The sequence below is a fragment of the Cheilinus undulatus genome, linkage group 16, assembly GCF_018320785.1.
Source record: "Cheilinus undulatus linkage group 16, ASM1832078v1, whole genome shotgun sequence".
In the NCBI taxonomy this organism is placed as follows: Eukaryota; Metazoa; Chordata; class Actinopteri; order Labriformes; family Labridae; genus Cheilinus; species Cheilinus undulatus.
Window position 1 is genome coordinate 10,354,756 of NC_054880.1, and position 9,219 is coordinate 10,363,974.

Here is a 9,219-nt window from a genome sequence, read left to right on the forward strand (position 1 = left end):
AAAAGATGAATCTAACACATAAAAAAATCACTCTATATTGTCCTTTTTCCACTCTTGTAAATACAAAGATATGTGATCTGCATGTGTATAGTGTGAAAATACCAATATGTTTCTTACTGCAATGCTTATGCAAGATTTTATACTATCAAACGCTGCTTCTTACCTTTAATCACATCCATGTAGATAGAAAACTAACACCAAGAGCTGGAGCTGGGAAAAGTCTCCACTCGTGTTTACATGTTTATCATGCTGCCGTGACGCTGGGTGAAATCCTTTCATTAAAATGTGATTCAGCAGTGATTGATCTGCAGTGTGAATACATCTGAGGGGCACTTTTTGACACAGAAACAGCTGCTACTTTAGTTTATTTGAACCAGGTAGTCTTATTTAGACTTCCTTTTTGCATTAGGGTGACAAAGTACAGCAAAGGTAGACAAATCCCAATTCTTTTCCCTGTCATTTTTAGAGGTATAACATTTCAGATGGTCTTTGTTTTACACATTTATGTAAGATTAAGAGAAGGTTGATTAGCAGAGTTACCTAATTACCTGATTATGTTGTTTTTATATAACCTTGCAATGCTGATGGATTGGCCAGGTTCCATGTCTGTTATCATCAAGCTGACATCCTTGTTCCCAGTCAGGGAATGAACAGACCAATCAGTCATTTGAGGAGAGAGAGGCAGAAGCTTGAAGTGTGGTTTAGTTGTAAGCCTGTAAAAAGTGGTGAAGGGAAATTGGCTGTTTTAGTGGACACCATTTCTTCATTAAAAGAAGGGCAAAGTACTGCACTGATAAGCTTTGACTATGTAGTCCTTAAGGTGGCACATGCCAACTATGCCAGATGTTTGGTTGGTCTGACTCGCCCTAAATGAATGTGACAGTGTTGTTTTATAGTATAATCCATGTCATGAAGATGTGATGCAGCCATTATGGCATATAAGGTTAGCGGCCTTTAACTGAAAGATAAATGTGTTGCTTTGGATTTTGAATGCATAACCTGACACATGCCAGACAGACTGTTTCTTGTGTCCATTGCAGGAATATATTTAACATTCATCTGGGAAACCTCCCATACTGAGTGTTTTGGAAGGGGAGGACTTTTCAGAAAATTCTCAGAAAGTGATTGGAAAGTTGATCTCTCTGTCTCGTTCATTACAAGCCAATCAGAGTGAAAAGACAAAAGGCAGTAGACACACACGGCTCCATCACTAACCTGAGTTGTTGCTGAAGTTAATGAGGAGTTTGTCTGTGGCTAAAATTCATGTCGAAACCAGTTGTCAGTGTGGCTCTTTGCTCTTGTTTTAATACAGAAATGTTGTCTGAGGTCTGATTAAACTGCCTCTTTTCTACAGCCACATCCGAGCTAATTGCTACAGCGATTGCAAGCACCAGCTTACAGTACAACTAAACTGAGCCTGTAGCAATCACAAACTCATGCCGAAGCAGGTCAGGAGATGAGTCCAGAACAGTTATTTCATCATGATAATCTGTCAGTGCTTTTCTCTTTTTTTCATAAAGAAATGTGGTCCAGTTCTGATAAAACAACTTCTATGCCATAGCTACATTCGAGCTAATTGCTACTCTTGTGGCAGCCATTGCAGCTAGCATCGAGTACAACTTGAACCCGCCTGTTGCAACCACCTCATTTTTCTCAAATGACACTGATTAGTCAAAACCTTATTGAGTCTGGCACTAATGCTGTACATTGGAGCTCTGCAAGATGGATTTGTCTCATGACAAACACAGAGGCTGGAAATTCCATCTTCTCTGCAAGGTTAAGGACCGCAGGGGAAAATAAAAAAAAAGGGGGGGGGGGGCTGTACAACCTGCACATGGGTCAAGCCAAGAATCACCAAGAATTTAAAAGTGAGACATCAGGAGTGCTTCTGTTAACCCCAGAACCACTAGTAAGGCAGGGGGCTTGAGACTAGAACAACGTTGATATTAGTGATGCAAGTCCAGGCGCTCAGGATTGTTTGAAAAAATATGAAGGGCTTTTCATTTACGGGGCCAAAAGCACTAAAAAAATATACAAATGTCTGTTGGCTTGCTCACACACGCTACAATTAGAGTCCTTTTTATGTTTCAACCCATCTTCAGTGCCTGAACTTCGATCAGTTAAAACAAATGTTTTTGGTCTCTAGCCCTCCACTCCCTGTAAATCACTTTGGTTTTTTAAAGTTCAGCAAGGTTGTTAGCATTTAGGCTAGTTTTAATCAACTCCAAATTGCTGAGCCAAATGCTCATTTTCTTCCTCTATGATTCCATTTTATACAGAAAACAAAGAGAAAGCTTGATTTTTCAAATCAGCCAAACAGGCCCAATCACTGCTAGCTCAGTACTGTACCTGGACTGTCTTTAGTGACTATAGGAACAGATGTGAAGCGTTATCCCAGTGTCTCCTGTGTACTTTGTAAGCTTATATTTTTACTCATCTCATTTGTTTGCAGTGTGTTTGCAGTTTGTCTTTCAGCAGAACAAAGCCAAATCATTTCTAAAAGTATGTTGAGAATGGAAACAATCCATTCAGCCAATGAGGAGAAGGCAACGAACACTTGCTCACTTATGGTTTTACTTGGAAACGTGGAAAACCTCAACCCTGAACATAAAACCCTCTATAGTGGAATAACTTGACATGTTCTTCTCACTTTCATTCAAAAGTATTTTAAAGGCACAAATCAGCTTATTACCTTGAACTTACAAGTATTTCTTCAATAATATGAGGCCTAAAGATTCAGGCTGAAGTTCACTGCAGTGGGTCAAATCCATTAAGACACATAACCCAGCCAGCCTTTGTAAAGTGCTTGATATGTCAGAAAAATAGTGAAGCAATCGCAGCTGATGTAGGCTTTATGAAAGGATTTCACCTCCTGTCATTCATTCTCGTCTGTGGTTTCTCTTTCATTACACATCACAGCCGCTATTCACGAATCCTCGCAGAGCAGAAGTGCTGATCCGCGTGTATGTGCAGGAGTAGATTTAATAAAATGTTCCCTCAGTTCTCACTGATTCAATCTTTGTTAATCTTCTGTTCAGTGTAACTGCAGAAAATCCAGTGAAAAACCATGAAATGATGCCTGCAGAGTCACAGTGTGGTAATACCTCTGATTATAATGAATCAGAGGTCGCTTTCACACAAGAAGTGTCAGGCTGTAGACTCTGACACTGAGATCAATTAACTTTAATTCACTCTGGTTTAATTCAGTGACCCTGCTGGGATTGAATCTGGTCTTTATTCATGACAGATAATTGTAGAAAATAATTGGAAACTATTCATCTTTGTCTATCTAAACTGTCTGTATCATGGAAAGAAGATTTATTATGAATCAGCTACAGACATTTCAGTGACAGGGGTTTGATTCTAGACAAAGTGGTCTCAGTTTGGCAGCACTTCTTCTGTGCACCACTAACAATAAGAATGCATTTCACTCTTATCTGCTTTAAAACAGTTTAGTTTCCCACATTTGTTCCCACCGCAATGCTTCCAGCACTTGAGAATGTTTTTTTATATGAGAAAAATAACAATAATTTTCATATAATCAATGTATTTACTGTTGTTCTGATGTAAAGAAGTGCATTTGTCAAGAAAAAACTCACCTTTGATGAATGAACATGCTTGGAAACGTCATTGTCAGACTTTTTTGTAGCATCAGGTTTAGCACCAAAAAAGATCACGCTCTGTCTCTCTGATATTCTAGCCTTTATCTGCTGTCCCGGTGTAAAAGCTAACAGTCTAACTGCAGCATGCCGATCTGTAGAGTGCTTGTGGGATAGCAGCCGTTATGCTAATGATGGTAGTAATAATATGAATTGCACTTTTTCTGTACAGCTGGCCTCATGAGCTCATCCTGGTTTTTTAGCTGTCATCTTACCCTGGTTTCCCATGATCCCTCTGTCACTTATTATGCTCTTTCACTGCTGGATTCACTGAGAGTGACATTGAAAGGAGACGGCTGGTGTTTTTAAAGGTTGCTGCTAATTATTCTGGGTGTCCCGTTGGTGTATGCAAAGTCAATGCAGCTGAAAAAGAAAACTTGTTTACCTTCAGTGGATGTGTTCTACTGCTATTTTCTCCTTAGAAACAAGAGATGCTCCATATATTCAATTCAGTTAAAAGAGACTTTTTTTTGTCCCCAGGAGGGCAATACAAGGCACTTATAGCAGCAGTAATACAAAAAGCAAAGTATATATATAAATATATATAAATATATATATTTAGATACTTGTTTTAATCCAGTGGTTCTCAACATTGGGGTTGGGACCCCATTAGGAGTCACTGAATAACATTGTTGAATAACACTATTGCCACTTTACACCAGTTTTGCCTAATTTTAATCCATTTTCATCAATTATTCCCATCATTTCTTCCTATTTTAACACATTTTTGCAACTTAAAACCCCTTCTTTTTCTATTTTAAACCCTTTCCACCACTTTTTTCTGCCTGTTTTTGCCACTTCTAAACCAAATCTTGCAACTCTCTGCCTATTGTTGGCTGTTGACACATTATTGCCACTTTTAACACTTTTTACCACTTTTTAAGCCACATTTCACAATTTTAAATGCCCATTTTTGCCAGTTTCTGACTATCTCTGCATCAGCTAACCCTTGTATATTAGTTTATATCATTTTGCATCCTATTTAACCAAATCTCCACCTATTTTTGCCACTTTAATGCCATTTCAGCCACTTTTTAACCCCCCTTTACCACTTAATATGCCAGTTTTTGCCAATTTTTGGTTATTTTTTTGCCACTTTTTTTCTAAGTTTCGGCATTTCTAACCCATTCCTACTACTTTTAAATTCTGTTTTCACCACCTTTCCCACCACCAAGTGTTTTAATTCTGTTTTAAACAAAAGGATTAACATTTCTAAGAGGGCTACTTACTACACAAATGAATCAAAATTTGTTTCTTTGATAAGAGTGGTTATTATTCAGGTTTAATATAAAATACCACGGCTTAACTTTACAATGGACCATGATTTTGCTGGCCCCCAGTTTGGCTGGGCCCCAGAAAGCTCTCCCATTTTCCCCCCAATGGGTGGCCTTGTCTGCCCATGACTACTCTAGAATCTGCATGGCTGAGTTCAGCCACCTTCAGGTACAGTGGGGGTCCCCAGTCCCCTGGCACCTTCATTTTTGGGATCGCAGGCTGAAAAAGTTGAGAACCACTGTTTTAAACAATCTATACATCCTATAAGATGCACAAGATATATACATCTATAACTTTAAGGTGAGATTTGACTTAATCAGACATTGTTTATTGTGTTTATCATGAAGACTTTTTACATTGTTCACCTTATTCTGCTTATAACAGCAGACAAAAATCTCAAGTTTACCCAGACATCTCTCTCCTCAGTGATGTTTTCCTGCTCCTTCTAACATATTTTCAGTCATTCCTTGGCCAAATGGGATGCATAATCTCTCCAATGAGATATCGGTCCACTCTTAGTTGGACATGCCCAGAAGACTTCCACAGGGAGACTACCAGGATGCATTCTGATCAGATGCTCAAACCACCTCAGCTGACCCCTTTTTATTGTAGAGGAGCAGCAGTACTACTCTGAACTCTTCCCCTTATCTCTAAGTCTGAGCCTCGACACCCTCCTGAGGAATCTCATTCTGACCGCTTGTATTCCTTATTTAATTCTCCTGGTCATTACCCAAAGTTCCTGACCATAGCTGAGGTTGGACCGAAGATCTACCGGTAAATTGAAAGCTTTGCCTTCTGGCTCAGCTGTCTCTCTTCAGCGACGGTCCAGTGCAACACCTGCAGTACTGCTGACGCTGCCCCAATCTGTCTGTCAATCTCACGCTCCAGTCCACCCTCACTCATGAAGAAGACCCCAGGATTCTTAAACTCCTTCACTTGGAGGAAAGACTGCAGCGTTTTCCAGCAGACAACCATGGCATCAGTCTTGGCGGTGGCCTCAATGATGCTTTTGTCACTGCAAATCTGCAGAAAACTTGCCTGTTCATGCCTGTTCACTGGCATGAACTAGATACCTTGATTTATTGTTTTAAACACCAGTGATCTCCTTTAATAACACTCTCAGCTGAATGCAAAGAGCACCCTAGGACTGAACATGCTTTTGATTTTTTCACAACACTTTTTAGTGATGTAATGTTGAACAGAGACATATTTAAGAGTCTTTTTTGTCTTAATGTCAAAGTTTTGCTGTCCACCCTTCACTATGTCATTATTATCACTTCAGTCCAGTAGAGGGCAGCAGAGCACTTGGAAGCTGGTCTGTCAATCAGTAATACTCAAAAAGGGCATTCTCTCCTATTGTTTAGGCGGCATTTGGACAGAAGTGGAAAAGTACTCTACTATTGTACTCAAGTAAAAGTACAGATACTCTGGTTAAAATTTACTTCAGTAAAAGATAAAAGTATTTAACTTAAAGTTTACTTTAAGTACTGGGTAGCTACTGAAGAGTTGTACAGTATAATATGATCTTTTCTTAATGACAAGAACAACAAGAGAATAGATCTCAAAACAGTTTGTTCAGGTAAAATTAAACCTCTATAATAAGGTAAAATAGACTAAAAAGATTACAGTGTTGATTAAATTCATGTACAGTTTAATTTAACACTTTAAAAGAGTATTTGTAGGTCCACACTAAATTAAGTAAAACCACACTTTTAAGGTGTTATGCACCTTTACATTTACATATTACATTTACATTTACATATTACAGAGCTGCAGCAACTCTTGAGCTCTAACTCAGTGGATAACTTCAGTCATGGTGCAAATGTGTCTCACATGAAAAAACAACAACAATCCTCCAGAAACACAAGCAAAGGAACCCCAGCAGAGATCACAGTAACAGGCAACATCCAAACACAACTGAACACATTTAATAAATGAATGAACAAACTACCCAAGGGCATGATGGGAAAACTCAGCCCACAAATAGCCCAGATAAGAAATGGGTAATGGCAGTGGGCAGAGCTTTGATCGCCTTTCCAAACATTAAAGATGATAAAATAATAATAAAATATAATTTTCCAAATCAGCACCTATACTGTAGATAATCTTCGTTGTGATGTTGTCATGGTTTTGGGAAACCTCAGAGTCAGCTATAGGATCAGGTTAGCTCATGAGGCAAAATTACATCAGTTTTATGTTTTAACTCATTACTCAGGCAGAAGTATTGGTTTGGTCAATATTACTGCAGCTTTCTGTGGGGGAAATATGCAGCTAAAAACATCTTAAATGAGGCCCTTTCCTCCTTTATCTAAAGTTACTTTAATTCATTTTAAGAATCTTTTATTGCGTCTAAAATAATGAATGTGCTTCTGAGAGTTTGTTTTGTCTTCATTGTGAAAAGCAGGGATGTTTGTGTACAGTAATGCGGAGTCTTTTAGACTAAAAATTGAATCAAAGTTCCTATAATCTCTTATGACTACAATGAAATGTACGTATGTTTGTCTTAAAGGTAAAGTGAGTAGGATTAGCTTGCTGCAGATTATAGCACTGCAGTCAAAGTTTGCTCCTCCTCCATGGCTCACAGACGGCAGTAGCTTCCTCTGAAATGAGTCCTTACAACCTGACACGTTGTTGCTACATTCGTAGTCTCTTCCCAACACACAAAAAGCTGTTGTTCAGCAGACCCAGGTCTGCTGCTGTTAGACGCCCAGGCTTACCTGAAACACAGCAGAAATACACAAATACAATCTCTGCAGGTACACAAACTATCATGAATCTCACACTGGTTGTTTTTGTCAGGAAAGAGATGACTTTTGTTTGTGTTTACAAGTTTTTTCTTTTTAAAAATCCTACTCATTTCCTTTATTCTGCATAGTTCTTAATTTTAAGCCTTTAAAACATAAACTGACTTCTGTTAGGATTATCTAACTTTATTTTCTGTCTTTGTGGACAGAAAAACCTCTGGGAGAAAAAGATATCACTGTTTTTACTTTTATCAGGATTAGTTCAGCAACATTAAGTGTAGTTTTTTATACCTATATCATTTTAATACAAAGATTTAGAGTCTGGTAAGGTTTATCTGCACTAACACTTTGTTTATTTCTATTTTTAATGATATAAATCACTTGAATGTTTCACATTTAAGAGTCTGAATCTTGTTTGATGTTTTAAGCTGAGTAATCTTTGACATTATCAATACTTCACAGCACCGCCATGAACAAGCGACCACTCCCCTCTGTTTGCTTCAATAATAAATCAATAACTGTTTATATACTGGTACCATGTAAACCCTTTCAGCATCCTGCACAGACTTTTGTAAAGCTTCTCCTTTTTCTGTAATGAATGAAGAATTCCAATTAAATGACTTTTCAACAGACTCAATCAGAGGGTTTATTTCTGAGTCAGAGAAAAAACCTCAAGTGTTTCCTCTTTTCTGAAGCACTTTGAACATGTGAGGACAGCTTTGCTCAATTAGAGTGAAAGGATTTTGTGACTAGAAAGAATAGAAAACTTTCTGGTTCAAAACTGCAGCTTTTCAACTCTGTGCTGAGATAAATTCAGTCAGAATTAGAAGACCTTCTAAGCTAAAATATTTCAAAATATTTTTACAGATCAAGACTGTCCTGTCTTTATTTCCCTGTAGCCATAAAATCAACCCTGGAAACTTTCAATACTGCAATGGTTTTATCTGGAATGAATTACATTTTCCCATTGTTTTTTTCTTTAACAAAATCCACCTGTCAGCCATCATCAATAAACATGATTCATGATAAAGACATACAAGTCCTAATTAAATCTACAGTTTTTATGTCAACTTTCCACTTCAGGCTCTTGGATGGGGCAACTTTCCCTGCCTGAGATTTAAAGAAAAGACTTATGTCCTGTATATGTTTCTCACCAATCAGGACACAGCGTAGTCTTGTCAAACCCAGCAATGGACAACATAGAAACCCCAGAAATATGGAGCTAAAATATCTCAATCCCTTCCCTGCAGAGGTGGTCAAGCTACTTGACTGTTGTACTACAGTGAAAGTACAGTAACTCTGGTTAAAATGTACTAAAATAAAAGTACTGGCTTATAAATCTATTTAAGTCAAAGTGAAAGTGTTGAATTCAATGTTTACTTTAAGTGCTAAGTAGCAGTTGAAGAGTTGGACAGTAAAATAGGATTTTTCTTTAATGGAATAGAGAATAGATGATAACTTCAGTCATGGAGCACATAAAAAAACAACAATCTACCAGAAACATTATGCAAAGGAACCCCTTTGCATATGTGTGAAAACTC